This window comes from Miscanthus floridulus, unplaced genomic scaffold, assembly GCF_019320115.1.
Source record: "Miscanthus floridulus cultivar M001 unplaced genomic scaffold, ASM1932011v1 fs_201_2_3, whole genome shotgun sequence".
In the NCBI taxonomy this organism is placed as follows: Eukaryota; Viridiplantae; Streptophyta; class Magnoliopsida; order Poales; family Poaceae; genus Miscanthus; species Miscanthus floridulus.
In genome coordinates, this window is record NW_027096371.1 from 16,328 (window position 1) to 22,494 (window position 6,167).

A 6,167-nucleotide genomic window follows, 5' to 3' on the forward strand; every position below is an offset into this window, starting at 1 on the left:
AAAACGCAAGGCAACCCAAGGTGTAACTCAGAAAACCACCACTATGAAGAGACTTCGCAGAACAAAATCATTACACTACAAGATTTTCGGTCTACTGCAACGCCAAAAAAGTGTAGCAAAAGACCCAAAAATGGTAGCCATAGTAATTTTGCTACCAATTTTTTTTGGTTAAATGTCGTTGCACTTGTAAGGGTAGCAATAGCATAATGCAATGGGTTACATTTTAGTTGCGACACACAGCCCCTCTATTGCAACACTTTTGACGCTTTTGCAACACCTGGTGAGTGTTGTAACAAAAGCAATTGCAACCACTATGGGTGTGGTAATAGTATCAATTGCAACGAACTAGGCGTTGCTAGCGATACGTATTGCGACACGCTGATCGTGTAGCAACACAATGCAAGTGCAACGCAACATAGGTGTTGCAATCGTGGTTGTTGCTACGCAGAGAAAGCATTGCAATAGAGGTTCTCTATTGCCACGTCGCCTAAATGGTTGCTATAGGTGGCTTAGGTTATTGCAACATCTCTTCAGGTTGGTTGCTACAGAGAGGTCGTATATTGCCACGTTTCTGAATGGTTGCTATAGATGGCATAGGCTATTGCCACGTTACTTAGGTTGGTTGCTACAGACAGGTCATCTATTGCCACGTTACTAACTATCTGGTTGCTATAGGTAGATTCCTCTATTGCCACCGTCATCTTTGTAGTTGCAAGAGATAATTTCTCTATTGCCACGATTATCGTACCTATTGCCACGACTAAATGTGGTTGTTATATGTGCCATCATATATTGCAACGCCAGATTAATATATTAATAATTCATGTTGCGACACTTTGTTTGGTAGCTTAAATTAATAATCGCAAAACGACAAATACATAATGAAGGAAGCATCGACATCCATTAAAACGAAATATAATTTGTTCATACAAAATCTTTAACAAAACACACCGAGTGTCAAACTAAATGAGAACACAAGTAGATAGCTTAACACATAATAATGTGTTAAGCACAGACAACTGTTTGAACTCATTCGAATCAAAAGACTAATGTCTACTGTAGCAGCGAAGGTTCCCTTGATATGTATGTTGGCCATCGTCCCACCATTCGCATGCTCCTTCTCAAACTCAAGATTCCTCCTGAAAAAATCATTGGCATGCATTAGTTAAACTGAGACTAGTGGTGGCAAAGCTAATTGAACACTGAAGCAAAACACGAGCTGCAGTACTAGAGTTCTGTGAGCTGCAGTACTATCAACCATGAACTTTGAAGCGTAAAGCAAATATAAACATACATGCAGCTGCCTCCCAAGACATTTTATGAGCACAAACACATCCATATATATTTCTAATCAGCAAGAGGAAACTAAGCCTGGACCATATTTAGGAGCAGAACAAAAGAATAGCTATGTACTTCTCCAAAAGGACTATATGTTCCTTTTTAATGCAAAGAGAGATAAAAGGTTTCACATAGTACCTGTGTATTCTTTTTGGACAATGCAGATCTTTTCCTAGCCGCAGTTTCCTTCAGTTGCTTTGCTGTAGTATAAACAGCACCCGAATTCGCTGCCAAATTACTTCTAGTCATGCGCCCTCTAGTGAGACGTTCTTCAGCTGCGGGAGAAGGGGGGTTGTTGTTCTGGCTGGCTGGTTTCTTGGGTAACCTGAAAATAAATGGTTGGTGGTAAAAATTACACCCCTTGACAAGAATATGACATGCATATTACACCCCTTGACAAGAACTATGCCCAGCTCACACTAAATCGTAATAGTTAATAAAGATTGTATATTCCCATGAGTACAAATGCAGCATAAGATAAATAAACACCACTATCTAGTTAATAAAAATTAATTTTTTTATGACATATGCTTGGCACTACGAAGCATGTAAAGACTTACTTCTGTAGTTATTTCCATACAGAAGATAGTAATGAGCAATGACTAAACTAAAGCTTCAGCAGTACAATGTAAGGACACTACGAATTTGGTAAAAACAATCTCTTACTCCATACATCATTTTTATCATCCAGATCACTCTGAAATACAAAGAACAGTGGTGCCAAAATTTCATTCATCCCTTGTACATATCTTATTCCAGCATTCAGCTTGGCAAAGATTAACAGTACATTTTTCAAAGATTCCTGTATGAAAGAAAAATTCGAGACAGCATCAGTTACCAATAAAAGAGCAATAAAGGAGGGAAAAGCTGCTCATACATGCAACAAACCCTGCAGCATATGAGCAATAGTTGGCTCAAAGGTTTCTTACATCATTTTCTTTTTCTCAAACCAAAGTGAACCTATGTTGTGGAGCAGGAATAATGAAGTAAGCCAATTGCATTATCCAGTTCCACTTGATTCTTGCTATGATTAAGTTCTACATGGAAATGTTAATAAGAATACATCATAAAAACAACGACGACTGCCATATGAATAGCTCTAAAAATTCGTGGATGCAGAAACCAGGTATGATATGTGCACCGAAAACAGCAATCAAGATACCATAAGTATGACCAGAAACTGCAGTGACTTACAGGGTTTCTAAGGAACTCATCTTTGAAAGCCGCGTACTATTCTCTCTTCTTTGCCAGCTCCTGCTCCCACAGCGAGCGGTCATTGGGCAGATAGCCCAGTAGCAGGTGCACACCAAAAACATGCACTGTTAGTGACTGAAAAGGCAAAACCAAAACCTTTGGCTGCAACCTTTCCACTACTGACAGAATCAGAATGCTTCATCAGTCTTCACCAAAGGTTGAAGAAAAAAAATACAGCTTCAGCCGGCTATTAGCATCCAAACCAAAAGGTTAAACTAAAATTTCCTAGAGAAATGGACTGATTAGAGGACAATCATACAAATTAAGGCCATCCTACAACGAAAACTATTCGCTTCACAGAAGATTGCAGTACCATTGCCTCAATGAGGCTAGCTTCTCAAATACCAAAGCCTCTGATGCTCATGCTGTGACCACAGAACAAAGGCTAAAGATACAGGAAGGCGAGCCAATCAAGTACCTTCCACAATCTAGTATATTGCCCGTGCTAACGCTATGGCAGCAAGCATGAACTGCAATTAATTAGCTTGCAGATGACACAGCCTTCATTAATATCTGTAGGTACATTTTCCTGTCATATAACCATTGCATGAGAAGCAAACTCTATTGCATGTCTACCTACATTTTTGCAGTATAAAAAAGGTTACCCACCTCCTCTTGCTATGGATATATGATATGCCACGGTGACAATGACACCACAGCCAATTCAGCTTCGATGCCACCCATCGTCGCTTCACCAGCGTGGTAACACGAATGTTATCAAAAGTCTTGTTGTGAGCTTCTGACTGACGCACAGCTCCTCTTGCCAAAAAAAAATGTTTCCCTATCGCAAATCGCAAGAGGTAGTTACCTGGCATCGATCTGCTAAACAAAAAATTCAGTTACTATACTATATTTGGCAAGAATTCATGAAGTAGATATTACACAAGAAAATTTTAGCCAGTTTTTTTTTATCATTGCAATGTATTTCTTTTCTCTGGTTGACATCTTCCATTCTTTTTAGTCTACAAATAATGTACAGATTCTGTATTGCAACAAGAGAGAAAAGGATGCCTTAACACGGACATCAACTCGAAATTCAATAATCATTTAAAATCCTTCTTGATTTATCTAAAAACAAAATGAAACACAGCCTTTAATGAAGGTACAGAGCGAAAATTTCTAACAGCCTACAAATGATAGGAAAGATCTGTACTCATCGTGCATAAGTAATGATCAGTTATTCTATATTCTGTCCATCTGTTTTTGGCTTTTCACACAAAAAAATCACAGCAGAGTGGAACGCCCTGTTGAAACAAGCCATTGTCACCACATGATTCATTAGGCTGGATTCAATTAAGATAATGAAAAGAGTATACATACTAGAGTGGTGCGAAGCAACTTGCAGGCTTGCAGGACCCTAAATACAACCTGCTAGGCAATAAATTGAACACCCTGATCGCGAATGGGCGGCCATGCTCTGGCAACCAAGCACATGACGGGGAAGTCATCAGCTCACAGGGAAAGAAGCTTAGCAAGACAAGATCGAGGAGCGGTGATAGGAGGAGGGGAACAAACCTCCCAGTTCACGCCGGACGCCGCCGCCGGATCCACCGTTCTGCGCGCACATCGAGCGACGGTCAGTGTCGGATCACAACCGCCCAACCTGCACGCTCACGCGGCGGGCAAAGGCAGCCAGCCACAGGAGGCGGGACAGAACTCACCTTGGCCGGCGCCTTGGCCGGTGCCGCGGCGGGTCACGGCGTGCGGCGTGCGAGGAGGGCGAAATTAAAATAGTTTGACCCTGTGACGGGACTGCAGCATGCGAAACAGAGAATTGGATCCATCAGCATGAACCAGATCAATCGGATCCATCACATGAACCAAACACACGTACAGAGAGAGATGGAGCGTGGTAATTGGGAGGGCACGCATTGCTTACCGTAACACATCGAATCGGCAACGCGTCGGCGGCGCGGGGCGTGCCGGAGCGGCGGACAGGTGCGGATCGGATCCGAGCAGCGCGAGGGTGGTGCTGCAGCAGAAGACGAGCGCGCGGGTACTCAGCGGCAGCCGCACGGAAGCGGGTCTCCTCCTCGTCCTCCGCCCCAATCTCCTCGTCACACGGATTGAGTGACGCAGCAGCGGCTGCGGCGGGTGGCAGATCTAGGCCGCCGCGGCCCCGTCCGGCCGCCGGCCGCCGGGAGAGCGCGCAAGGGGCCTAGGCGCAGGCACCGGCTGTTCGCCTGTCCGCCGCCGCTCCGACAGACCACAGGCCACCGGCCGAGCGTGGGGACGAGCAGGTCGGCCACCGTTGCTACAACCCTAGGGACGGGCGCGGGCCCCGCAGGCCTGGCCGGCTGCCGCCTCCTTGTTTCCTGAAGAGATGAGAAGAGAGGGGGAAAAAAGACTACCGAGGCTGCCGTGGGATTCGATCCCTGGCCGCCGAGGTTGCGCCCTTTTCCTTTTTTTTTCCGTCGGACAGGAGCGTTGAAGCCTCGAGATGAGTGTTAAGTTTTCAATTATAGCAGAGATAGTATAACAGTTTAAAATTGTAAAATTGAACCTTTAAAAATGGGGAAAAAATTTAAATTTTAAAAAATTAAAATTAAAACTACTAAAATAATTTTGAGACACCAAATGATCTCAAATGAAAATTTGATAAACATCAAAGTTGTTCAACTCATTAAGATCTACAACTTTTATTTCGGTCATCTTGTCATTTGACTAAATTTGAACCTTTCAAATTTGAAATTTTAAAGAATGACAAGTTCGAACCAAAATTTGAGACCCAAAATGATTTCAACATAAAAAGTGATGAATACCAAAGTTGTTCAACTCATTAATATCTACAACTTTATTTTAGTCATCTTGTCATTTGACAAAATTTGAACCTTTTAAATTTAAAATTTTGAAAAACTACAAGTTCGAACCAAAATTTGAGACCCAAAATGATTTCAACATAAAAAGTGATGAATACCAAAGTTGTTCAACTCATTAATATCTACAACTTTATTTTAGTCATCTTGTCATTTGACAAAATTTGAACCTTTTAAATTTAAAATTTTGAAAAACTACAAGTTCGAACCAAAATTTGAGACCCAAATTGATTTCAACATAAAAAGTGATGAATACCAAAGTTGTTCAAATCATGAATATCTGCAACTTTTATTTTTGTCATTTCTTCATTTAACAAATTATTAGCACACATTATTCACTAATCTTACAGATGTCTCATATAGTTTATAAAACCTTATGAGAGATGTGTCACATTTGTGAACAATGTCAGTACCACTTTGTCATATGAAGAAATGACCAATACAAAAGTTGTAGATCTTGATAAGTTATTCAACTTTGGTATTTATCACTTTTTCAGCTGAAATCATTTGGGGTACCAAATCTTGTCTGAAGTTGCATTTTTTTGAAATTCAAAATTTAAATTGCTCAAACTTTTCATATGTATATATTGACAAAACCAACAAAATAAATTGATAGAGAATGATTTTAGAAAATTTTAGGAAAAAAAATCATCAGATTTGGAGTTAGTATGAGGAAGAAAAAACTAGTTACAAAGTTGACCTACAGATTAAAAAAAGAAATCACACTGTTCACTATGATCATGTAAGGATCATCTAGAA

General features: G+C 40.9%; 2 long non-coding RNA genes across 2 annotated transcripts; both read right to left on the reverse strand.

Moving 5' to 3' along the window:
* Positions 1-882: 882 nt before the first annotated feature.
* LOC136530781 (uncharacterized) lies at positions 883-1,609 on the reverse strand. The gene is made up of 2 exons (XR_010777870.1): positions 1,477-1,609; positions 883-1,139 (listed from the first exon to the last, which is right to left on the reverse strand). It is a non-coding gene; the product is annotated as an uncharacterized lncRNA (long non-coding RNA).
* A 1,135-nt stretch (positions 1,610-2,744) lies between these two features.
* Positions 2,745-3,816, reverse strand: LOC136530780 (uncharacterized). The gene is made up of 3 exons (XR_010777869.1): positions 3,746-3,816; positions 3,202-3,411; positions 2,745-3,121 (listed from the first exon to the last, which is right to left on the reverse strand). It is a non-coding gene; the product is annotated as an uncharacterized lncRNA (long non-coding RNA).
* Positions 3,817-6,167: the final 2,351 nt, after the last annotated feature.